The sequence below is a fragment of the Lotus japonicus genome, chromosome 3, assembly GCF_012489685.1.
Source record: "Lotus japonicus ecotype B-129 chromosome 3, LjGifu_v1.2".
In the NCBI taxonomy this organism is placed as follows: Eukaryota; Viridiplantae; Streptophyta; class Magnoliopsida; order Fabales; family Fabaceae; genus Lotus; species Lotus japonicus.
Window position 1 is genome coordinate 93,026,708 of NC_080043.1, and position 12,288 is coordinate 93,038,995.

The 12,288-nt window shown below is 38.8% G+C and overlaps 1 long non-coding RNA gene across 10 annotated transcripts; it reads left to right on the forward strand.

Moving 5' to 3' along the window:
• The first annotated feature begins 711 nt into the window (after positions 1 to 711).
• LOC130747525 (uncharacterized) lies at positions 712 to 11,917 on the forward strand. Of its 10 annotated transcripts, none has more exons than XR_009022393.1 (8): positions 712 to 798; positions 879 to 1,086; positions 1,264 to 1,312; positions 1,475 to 1,636; positions 2,061 to 2,196; positions 2,276 to 2,387; positions 4,081 to 4,380; positions 10,355 to 11,917. It is a non-coding gene; the product is annotated as an uncharacterized LOC130747525 (long non-coding RNA). The 10 variants fall into 10 exon arrangements; XR_009022397.1 differs by adding an exon at positions 3,618 to 3,686 and having other exon boundaries at positions 751 to 1,086; XR_009022400.1 differs by adding an exon at positions 3,618 to 3,686 and having other exon boundaries at positions 751 to 1,086; positions 4,086 to 4,380.
• The last annotated feature ends 371 nt before the right edge of the window (positions 11,918 to 12,288 follow it).

Below are 12,288 nucleotides of genomic sequence, written 5' to 3' on the forward strand. Positions count from 1 at the left end.
CTCAAGTGGTAGGAGATGGGGGACATATGAGTTGGGTAGGGTGAGGTTATGGGAATGATTCCTGGCAGATGTAATTTATCTTTCCAATATACTAAAAAAAAGAAAATTAAAAAGAATGAAAGGAAAAAAATTGTGGGGTAATTACTTAACTTGATGGATGAGATAGGTTGATACCTACTGGATGAGCTTAGTCAGTCTGACCTGGAGTCTAAACAACTGGTTTTTAACCAACAAATCTGCCGGCGACTTCAGTTGGCTCCCAGGTTGGAACCCAATTTGACAGCTATAATATATATGTGTGCACGATAATTTTATAATTAATACACAGTGTATATACGAGGAAGGATATATTAATTTCATATAAAACTATATTGATCTCACATTATAGCTGTCAATTAAAAATGTACTATATATGACTAATTTATAAATATAATTTCCAACTTTTATATAAGATTATATACATTTTCCAACTTATAGTTAATTATACATATAAATTATTTAATTTGCAAGTAATAAAATTATGAAATTATTTGTATTAAATTATTTTATTTGAATAAGATTAAATCCCACATTTAATGTTTAGTATACATATTTATATATTGACTTTTATACATTAATTATAAAATTATCACATAATCCATATTTATTAATATGGAATAACACATTTTTTTAGTAAAGAATGATAATATTTCCTAAGGATGTAATCAGAGCCGTACGTTTGCCTTACAATCCCTTCTCTTGCGTTTCATCTGTTCTCGCTTATCAACCTTTGTGATCGACTCTCTGAAATCCCTAACTGTACGTTTCTATTTTGGAGCCACTTCGTCGTCTCTTAGCTTTTATTCTTCCTTGCCGTTACTCTCAACGTCATTTTGCAGTCCTAGGGTGGAAAATAAAGTTCTCGCTGAGTAGAATCATTCTTCAGAAGAGCGTTGGCAAAGTGAAGATGAAGCTTCAGCCCTTCCCCATGTTCGTCGAGCTTGCTCTTTGCGGTCGCCGTATTGGCTTATCTCTTACTCCAATAAACGAAAACAGAAAACAAGGGAGAAGCAGTGAACAACAACGACTTAGAAGGCCATTCAATCAGTAAGAATGTTTCTCCTTATTTCAGATTTGGATTTGTATCTCTCTGTTGTTTCAATCCCTTCGCCTTATTCGCTCATTTCGGTATTGAGTCTCATTTGTTTGAATATGTATCAAGCGCTGTGAATGTGATTTCTCTCTGGCCGCTAAAAATAGCTAATCTTTGTTTTGGTTATGTAGCCCAAGACCCAGTAGCATCCGAAAAGAAGAAGCCCCAAACACAGTGAATGTATGTATTTTATTTTTAATTTGAGATTTAGCTTGGTGAAACTTCTAACTTCTTTTACTATAATTTTGTGTAAAAGTCACTTAATAAAAGTGAAGCAGTTGTTGCTTCTAATGTGCTGGATAATAGTTTGGCTTTTGATCCAACCCTCAATAACATTGCCAGAAATGAGGAGGGCCTAGATTTGGAGAGTCAGAAAATCCTGCAACTGGGAATCAAGAAATAGACATCATGGTATCTTTTAACCAAGATTCACCACCCGATCCAGAGAAAACTAGGCTGGAGGAAGCAGTAACACATGCAGAGACTGCTTTCAAAGTTTACTTGGTAGGTGTTTATTATTTTGAAGGGGTTTACTAATTAAATAGTTAATAGTCATCACATCTGAGGGGGAATGTACATGTTTATGAGAGGAGAAACAAGAATGTTGCTAATTTTAAGAAGAGAATAGTATTGGGGTGGTGAGTGTAACAGAATTCTATCATGGCAGCAAGGTATTGAAGAAGGAAATTGTACAATAAGTAGAGTAGCATAACATAATTATGGGAGTAAATTGGTGGCTTAGGATAAGAGGGGAATGTGAGTGGACCAGACCATATCTGTGTGTTTCTTTCTCTATCTCTGTAATGTTTTTATTTTTTAGATGTGCAGGTTGGGTACTGAGTGATATCTATGAGAAGTTTTTAATTTCATTTCTCTCATTATTTAGTGCTTATAGTTTTCCTTTTTCATTTCTCTCATTGTTGAGCAGACCTGCAGAATGCTAAGATAGTTTGCCATTTGATAGATTTATGCAACTATCTCATAAATCTGGAAGATGGTAGTTGGGGCTTAAAGAGAAAGCTGCAGAGAAGGATACATGCTTAAGGAGGCAAAGTCCTTTTAGAGTTATGATTATTTCATAGTTGTGGATGCCAGTTATCTTTAAATATTTAGTTTAACACTTGCTCTTCAATTTGTTAACAGAGATCTCAACATGCTTTTGGAGGCATTTGCATTTTAATTCCTTCAAAGCTTTCGTTTTCTGAGCAGTGCGCTGCTTTCTGCATTTCCACTATGTGAAACTTTCCGCATTTGGGTGAGTACAAAGACTCTCCTTTCTTTTTTTGGTTTAGCTTTGATATTGTAATTTGTTTGGTGTATTCATATTGGCCTGAGATGTGGTATGGCTGGCTGTCCAATTAAATAGACCCGAACTTTCAATCAATTTTATTGGTTTGTACTTTGCTGTATTTCGCAAAACCTAACTTCTCATCAAACAGGCCATGTTATTTATCTTCCGGTAGACTTTATTTGGGAAAAATGCAGTAGCATTGATGTGACACAACAAATTTTTGTGACAGATTCTTATGAAATAGATAAGAAAAGCTGGCATAAGATGAATGGAGCCTTTGATTATGGGACCTAATGGTCTGTACAACTCAGAAATGACTTTACTAACAAGTGTGGATCTCCGTTTGTTGCCAGTACCTCTCCGTCTTTGGAATCCAGTTCCTATCTTAGTTTTGCTGCTTCATTTGATACTTTATTTGAATTGATAATCTAAATGAGATTTTGTTTAATTTTTGGCAGCATAATCTAAATTCATTACCTGAACTGTTACCATGCTTTGAGATTATACTTAAAACAGGGCTAGGAGTTTGAGGTTCATTAGAAAGCGTTTTGAGTTTCTGGATGTGAAGTTCATCACAACTTTGGTGCAGAGAACTTCTTTTAGCTAGCATATACTATAGAAACAATTTAACTACAGTTGATTTTTCCCAGCCGTTTGTTCCTTTCTGATCTTAGTGTCTTTTATCCTGGCAAGTCACTTCTCCCGTTTTATCTCCCAAATTTCCGTTATTCTTTCACCATTCTTCTCGCGATTCATCTTCCAATAGGTAACGCACATGCTTCAATTTTTAGAGTTTTTGTTCACACCAGATTTCTATAAACCAGTCTTATGTATGTGAACCTGCATTGCGGCTGATTCTTTTACATGTTTTTGTCGACTATGGCGGTGGTAAGGTCGAATAGATTATCGATTTTGGGTGACTTTGGTCTCTGCGGTGAGACGTCAATCTCACTTTCTCTTCTTTCAATTTTCATTCCCTTCAATCTCCCCAATTTCATGATCTAATATCACTCTTTGTGCTCATTTCACTCTCTATCTCTCTCATTACAGTTTTGGATTTGGTTCTCTCTGAGGTTTCACTTCCTTTGACCTCTTTATGGGCTCCTTTCAGTATTTTGTGTGTGTTTGGTTTGAATATGTTTCAGGGCCTTTGAATGTGATTGCTCTCAGGCAACTAAAAATTGTTGTTCTCAGGATGCAGAGTCATCAATGTTTGTGTTCGACCATGGAGCTTGACCGCGTGGAGAATAGGACAGCATAGAGGTTTATCTTCATTAGCGCTTATAGTTACTGTCATTTAGGATAAATTTTGAGTGTTCTATGTTTGGTTTTAAAAAAAAAATTAAAATTCTTTTTGTTTTGGGCAGTTTTGTTTTACCTAATGTTTGACTACATTCTTCTTCATATTTTGTTAATCTCACCTCAAATTCACCTTTCAATTCCGTCTTCTATCTACCTTTTGGTTCTGCTTTGGCTAAAATAAAATTCTATTCCTTCTCTTTTTTGTGTGCGATTTCTGTCTGGGTTTAGATCCTCTACGGCCTCTCCATCCTCTACATCTAACAAATAGACATGAACCTTTTAATTTAATATTTTTTTTATTTGTATTAATCTTAGTCATTGATTACAAAAACTAATGGCTATGATTTTGCTTCAGTGAAGACAAATCATGCTACAGAGGATCCAATTTGGCAACTTCTCTCTGGCTGCAAAAAATAGATGATCTGAGGATGCAGAGTTGTGGCTGCAAGATATTAGTGTGTCTGACCAAAGTTTCCTGTCACGACATGGAGAATGGGACAACTCAGAGGTGAGGTTGAGACCCAAACCATAACCTTCATTCGATCATAAACACTAGCACATGTACCCTGTAGAGTTGAAGAAGCCAGAGGTGGCAAAGAAATTTCAAATCCCTCCAGCATTCTTCTCCAGTTCTCCTTCATCATCGTCCACACCGGTAAGCACCTTTGTTCTTACATCTCTTTTTGCAATTTTTGTTCTCTTTTGCAACAGACCCTCTTAATTTATTTATCCCTAATTTTATTAATCCCTCTTGCATTTTGGAATTAATTTGCCAATATTTTGAATGTATGATATATAGAAATAACGTATTCCTATTATTGTGAATTATTGAAGTTCTCAATTATAAAAAAGACCCTTGGCTATTCATATATCCAAAACAGGCTATTCATCAAAGTGCAACAGGTGAAACATAAGCAACTGAAATTCCATCTATAATTCTATATGATCTTTTAGTTCCATCATTCCAACTGTCAAACCATTCGTCTCTAATATCTGTGAAATTAGAGCAATTGGTTGTTCTTTGTGAGTGCCATTAATTCATTTAGGCACAAGCCTTTCAAAGGTAATTTAAACCTCACTGTTGCAAACCCAAGCTCCAGGCCCAGGTTTGGCAACGTCTATGCTAGGAGGCCCAAGCCACAGCTGGAGGCCAACATTCTAGAAGCTTAGGATCCCAAAATAACCACCACCTGGTGAGGTGGCAGATTCTCAATGATAAGGAGGGGACCAGTACTATTAGCTAAGGATATATATGTTAGTATAGAGAGAGAGAGAGGTAGGCAGAAATTGGCTAGGACTTGGGAGAGATAGAGCACTCTCGAATTTGCTCTTGTTCATTTTCTTCTTCATTTGCTTTCCTTTGTATTACTGCAAACACTGCTTCTGGGTTCATACCAGAGGATTCAGTGCTAATCTAGTATACTCAGTCTCTATTTTCCTACTCTGTTTTCTGGTACCTAACATTGGTATCAGAGCTCCCGATCCAAAAAGGGAGCTGTATGGTGCTGACCCGCGGTGCGATGGAATCAAGAGTGGATGATCTGGAGCGTTCCCTTACTGAGATGAAAGAGGTGGCTCACGAACAGTTTGAAGAACTCCGGCGACTCTTCCTGAGTCGCGACCGACGGCGAACCAGGGGGCGTTCTAATACCCCGCGGCATCGGAGGAGCTCACGCGAGCACAACTCAGTCTCAACAGCGAGAACTTATGACGGGTCACGAACCGGGTCGCGTACCGGGTCGCGAACAGCGTCGCGCAGCAGAGAACACCACGAGCACTATCACCACCGGAGCCATTTGCGCGCCGTCACAGGAAGACGAGTGGACATCCCGATGTTCAATGGAAACGACGCTTACGGGTGGGTCACCAAGGTTGAGCGGTTTTTCCGACTCAGCCGGGTCGAGGAAGCGGAGAAGATCGAGATGGTGATGATCGCCATGGAGGATCGTGCTCTTGGGTGGTTTCAGTGGTGGGAAGAGCAGACATTAGAGCGAGCTTGGGAACCTTTCAAACAAGCTCTGTTTCGCCGTTTCCAACCCGCACTTCTCCAGAACCCGTTTGGTCCTCTGTTGAGTGTGAAACAGAAAGGAAGCGTTATGGAGTACAGGGAGAATTTTGAGTTACTAGCAGCGCCCATGAGGAACGCTGACAGAGAGGTGCTGAAAGGAGTATTCTTAAACGGGTTGCAAGAAGAAATCAAAGCTGAAATGAAGCTGTACCCTGCTGATGATCTAGCAGAATTAATGGATCGAGCGTTGTTGCTCGAAGAGAAAAACACAGCTATGAGAGGAGGCAAACCTAAGGAGGAAGACAAAAGGGGATGGAAGGAAAAAGGGGGTGTTGGGGGAAGGTATTATTCCAGTACAGGGGACAGCAAGGGAAGAATTGCAAACTCTTATGTGAATTTCCAGAGCAAAGGGGGTACAGGAAATCAAGACAATGAAGGGAAAAGTCTCCAGAACAAAGGAGGCACTGGTAATCAGGACACAGAAGGAAAACAACCAGAAAAGAAGTGGAATGGAGGGCAGAGGTTGACCCAAACTGAACTCCAAGAGAGAAGCAGGAAGGGATTATGCTTTAAGTGTGGAGACAAATGGGGGAAAGAACACATTTGCTCCATGAAAAACTACCAACTCATTCTGATGGAAGTAGAGGAGGATGAGGAAGAAGAGGAGATTTTTGAGGAAGCTGAGGATGGGGAATTTGTGCTGGAAGGGAAGGTTCTCCAGTTGTCATTGAACAGCAAGGAAGGGTTAACCTCCAACCGATCCTTCAAAGTGAAAGGGAAGATAGGAAATAGGGAAGTTCTGATTTTAATAGATTGTGGAGCAACCAGCAATTTCATCTCCCAAGACCTTGTAGTTGAACTAGAAATTCCAGTCATTGCAACCTCTGAATATGTTGTAGAAGTGGGGAATGGGGCAAAGGAGAGGAACTCTGGGGTATGCAAGAACTTGAAACTAGAAGTCCAAGGAATTCCCATTATGCAGCACTTCTTTATACTAGGATTGGGAGGTACAGAAGTGGTTCTGGGAATGGACTGGCTTGCTAGTCTGGGAAATATTGAAGCAAATTTCCAGGAACTCATCATACAATGGGTTTCTCAAGGGCAGAAGATGGTTCTGCAAGGGGAACCCTCAGTGTGCAGGGTGACTGCTAATTGGAAATCAATTAAGATCACTGAACAGCAGGAAGCAGAGGGGTACTACTTATCTTATGAGTATCAGAAGGAAGAAGAAAAGACAGAAGCTGAAGTGCCAGAGGGAATGAGGAAAATTCTGGAAGAATATCCAGAAGTGTTCCAAGAGCCTAAGGGACTACCACCAAGAAGGACCACTGACCATGCTATTCAATTACAAGAGGGAGCTTCCATTCCCAACATCAGACCTTACAGGTACCCTTTCTATCAAAAGAATGAAATTGAGAAGTTGGTGAAAGAAATGCTGAATTCTGGAATAATTAGGCATAGTACTAGTCCTTTCAGCAGCCCAGCTATTCTTGTAAAAAAGAAAGATGGGGGATGGAGATTTTGTGTAGATTATAGAGCCCTTAACAAGGCCACTATTCCTGACAAATTCCCTATACCAATTATTGATGAACTCTTGGATGAAATTGGGGCTGCTGTGGTTTTCTCAAAGCTGGATTTAAAATCAGGGTACCACCAGATTAGGATGAAAGAAGAAGACATCCCTAAGACAGCTTTTAGAACCCATGAAGGGCATTATGAATACTTGGTCCTCCCTTTTGGATTGACAAATGCACCATCTACATTTCAAGCACTCATGAACCAAGTGTTGAGACCTTACTTGAGGAAGTTTGTACTTGTTTTTTTTGATGATATCCTCATTTATAGTAAGAATGAAGAGCTGCACAAGGACCACTTAAGGATTGTCTTACAAGTGTTGAAGGAAAACAATCTGGTTGCAAACCAGAAGAAATGTTCTTTTGGTCAACCTGAGATAATTTATTTAGGACATGTCATATCACAAGCAGGAGTTGCGGCTGATCCTAGCAAGATTAAAGATATGCTAGATTGGCCTATTCCTAAGGAGGTGAAAGGATTAAGAGGGTTCTTAGGACTCACAGGGTACTACAGAAGATTTGTGAAAAATTACAGCAAACTAGCACAACCTCTAAATCAATTGCTCAAGAAGAATAGCTTCCAGTGGACTGAAGGAGCCACCCAAGCTTTTGTGAAGTTGAAGGAAGTGATGACTACTGTTCCAGTTCTTGTCCCACCCAATTTTGACAAACCTTTCATTCTGGAAACAGATGCTTCTGGGAAGGGACTTGGAGCTGTCCTTATGCAGGAAGGAAGACCAGTTGCCTATATGAGCAAAACTTTATCTGATAGGGCTCAAGCCAAATCTGTTTATGAAAGAGAATTGATGGCAGTGGTTCTTGCTGTGCAAAAATGGAGACATTATCTCCTAGGGAGCAAGTTTGTCATACACACTGATCAGAGAAGCTTGAGATTTCTAGCAGATCAGAGAATAATGGGGGAAGAACAACAAAAGTGGATGAGCAAGTTGATGGGCTATGATTTTGAAATTAAGTACAAGCCTGGGATTGAAAACAAAGCAGCTGATGCTTTATCCAGGAAGTTGCAATTCTCTGCCATATCCTCAGTCCAGTGTGCTGAATGGGCAGATTTGGAAGCTGAGATATTAGAGGATGAAAGATATAGAAAGGTTCTGCAGGAGTTAGCCACTCAAGGGAATTCTGCTGTTGGTTATCAACTGAAGAGGGGAAGATTGCTATACAAAGACAGAATAGTTCTCCCTAAGGGCTCTACCAAAATTCTCACTGTTCTGAAGGAATTTCATGATACAGCCTTAGGAGGCCATGCTGGAATTTTCAGAACCTACAAGAGAATATCAGCTTTATTCTACTGGGAAGGCATGAAGCTAGACATTCAAAATTATGTACAAAAGTGTGAGGTGTGTCAGAGGAACAAATATGAGGCACTAAATCCAGCAGGATTTCTTCAACCACTCCCTATACCCTCTCAAGGTTGGACTGATATATCCATGGATTTCATTGGAGGTCTCCCTAAAGCCATGGGAAAAGATACCATACTAGTGGTAGTAGACAGGTTTACTAAGTATGCACACTTCATTGCTTTATCTCACCCATACAATGCCAAGGAGATTGCTGAAGTATTCATCAAAGAAGTGGTAAGACTACATGGTTTTCCCACCTCCATTGTGTCTGATAGAGACAGAGTATTTCTCAGCACATTCTGGTCAGAGATGTTCAAACTAGCTGGCACAAAATTGAAATTCAGCTCTGCATACCACCCTCAGACAGATGGACAAACTGAGGTGGTTAATCGATGTGTTGAGACATATCTAAGGTGTGTAACAGGGTCCAAACCAAAGCAATGGCCCAAATGGCTGAGTTGGGCAGAATTCTGGTACAATACAAATTACCATTCAGCCATCAAAACCACTCCTTTCAAGGCTCTTTATGGGAGAGAACCACCTGTGATTTTTAAGGGAAATGATTCTTTAACATCAGTAGATGAAGTGGAGAAATTGACTGCTGAGAGGAATCTAATTCTAGAGGAGCTCAAGAGTAATCTAGAGAAGGCACAGAATAGAATGAGGCAGCAGGCCAACAAGCACAGAAGGGATGTTCAATATGAAGTGGGGGATCTGGTTTATCTGAAGATTCAACCCTATAAGCTCAAGAGTTTGGCTAAGAGAAGCAATCAGAAGTTGAGTCCTAGGTATTATGGACCTTATCCAATTATAGCAAAGATCAACCCAGCTGCCTATAAACTGCAGTTGCCAGAAGGAAGCCAAGTGCATCCTGTCTTCCATATTTCCCTGCTCAAGAAGGCTGTGAATGCAGGAGTTCAAAGCCAACCATTACCAGCAGCTCTTACTGAAGAATGGGAACTCAAGGTCGAACCAGAAGCTATTATGGACACCAGGGAAAACAGGGATGGGGACTTAGAAGTGCTAATCAGGTGGAAGGACCTACCAACATTTGAAGACTCATGGGAGGATTTCAGTAAGTTGCTGGACCAGTTCCCTAATCATCAGCTTGAGGACAAGCTGAATCTTCAAGGGGGGAGAGATGTTGCAAACCCAAGCTCCAGGCCCAGGTTTGGCAACGTCTATGCTAGGAGGCCCAAGCCACAGCTGGAGGCCAACATTCTAGAAGCTTAGGATCCCAAAATAACCACCACCTGGTGAGGTGGCAGATTCTCAATGATAAGGAGGGGACCAGTACTATTAGCTAAGGATATATATGTTAGTATAGAGAGAGAGAGGTAGGCAGAAATTGGCTAGGACTTGGGAGAGATAGAGCACTCTCGAATTTGCTCTTGTTCATTTTCTTCTTCATTTGCTTTCCTTTGTATTACTGCAAACACTGCTTCTGGGTTCATACCAGAGGATTCAGTGCTAATCTAGTATACTCAGTCTCTATTTTCCTACTCTGTTTTCTGGTACCTAACACTCACAAAAAACGATAACGTTGAATTAATTACTATATAAGGTCACTATTTAAAATCTTTGCTATTTGATTATGGTAGTGTTTGATGGTCCATCTTTCCAATTGTCTGAAAGCCTAATTTGTGGATTAAGAATTGCTTAGTCATGCCATTGTGATTCCCACAGGTTAATACTGGGAGAAGACTAGACATTGCAACTTAATGGAGTCTGGATGAGAGATCAATTGTAATTGAAAATGAGTATTTAAAGGTTTGTTTTCTCATTGGCTTAAAACCACTGTTAAATGCTATATTTGTAATTTGTATTAGTTAGAATTGCTCTTTGTGCAGTCTAAAAGGAAAGTCCTAGAAATGGATGAATTGTTTCAAGTGAAGGGTTGTGAAACTCTGTATGCTATTTGTGATTATGCTTTACAGAAAATTTGCTCCATTAGAGGGAACCTTCAAAAAATTAGAGCATTGCATGGGTAGTCCTCTAATTCCTTTATCTTTTCTATTTTTTTCACTAAGTTCAATATGTGTTTGTTTTGTTGATCTTCGATAGCTCTCTAGGCTCTAGCAACTTGATCTAAGACGTTTGGTGAGGTTAAAATGGAGGCCCCTTATGTCACTCCCTTTGCCTTTTGTCTTTTTTGCTTATATTGTAACCTGTTAATACTTTAGACTAAATGGAAAGAAGATTAAGCTTGCGATTGAGACCCATCATGGTTTTAATAAGGTTCAAGTCCTTTTTTACCCAATTCAATTGTGGTGTCCAAGGTTTGATAATGATTTTTCATTGGTTGTTTATGCATTGTTGGTTGAGCTATGGTTGAAACATGTGAGGAAAATGAACCACAAATGTTCCTGATGAAAGACTAAGTTAATATTGGTAGGTGAGTCTAAAGAGATATAGTTGCTATAGATGATGAAGAATCACTAAAAGTGATTAATTTGTAACAAGTGAGAGACATTAAAAGTTATTAATTTGTAACATATGAGAGATATTAAAAGTGACTAATTTGTAATTTGTGTGGAGAATCATTAAAAGTGATTATTTTATAACGGATGAGAGACATTAAAAGTTAGTATTAATTTGTAACAGATGATAGGTGAATTTGGTTTTATGTAACCATTACTCCATGAGTTAATTAGATAATTAGAAGAGCTGAAGATGAATAGCTATGGATGAGTCTCATAAATGATATATAGATAGTAGATAGAAGGTTAGCCAAATGGAACTCTGATGCTAACCTTCTTCAATATCAGGTTTCCTGTAGTTCCTGTTTTTTTTTTTTTTTTAATTAAAATGCATAATTAGAACAACAATGGTTGTTTTATCACTTATTTTACTGACAAGCTTGGGTTTTCATGTTATTTGGCACTTTGAATCTTCCATCCAATAAATTTATGGGTTCTTTGCTGATGAATTCTCTCCTCTCTCAGACTTTTGCTCACTACAACACAGCCACTGAACATGCATGCTTCCCAACTGCAGCCTCAGGGTCAGCTCCCAAAATCATAAAATTCACCAAAATGGTTTTGTAACTTTAAGAGCTTAATGTGGCTTTGATGGGTGTCTTTGCATTCAGCAATTGGGTCTGTGCCTGTATTTTGTGTTGTGAAATATATTTCCCGTGTACATCTTAGGGATTTCCTTCTTGGGATGCATACTAAAGAATTGGTATTTATGATATTGGTAGAGAGACACATACCGTAATTTGAAGCTTGCTGATTTTTATTGGCTCAACCATTTTTTAATGAGTTTAATGCAGACCTTATAAATTGATAAAAAGTTGTAGTTCATATTCTAATTATTTGTCTTACTTTTTATGCTTGACTTTGTTTTAGTACATTATTCTATTAAAAACAACTTAATTAAGCGCTTAGCTTATGGTTATAAGCACTTATGGCATAAGCGCTTATTCGTAAGCTATTTTAATAAATTTATTGAATAAGCATAAACTCTTTTTCATAAATTATCCTGAATAACTTATGAAAATAAGCTCAAAACAGCTTATGGCCTACCATAAGCTGTTTGCATAAGCTCTCTCAAACTGACATAAAAACTTATGCTATCAAATAAACTCTTCCAAACGGAGCCTTACGGAGCCTTACAGG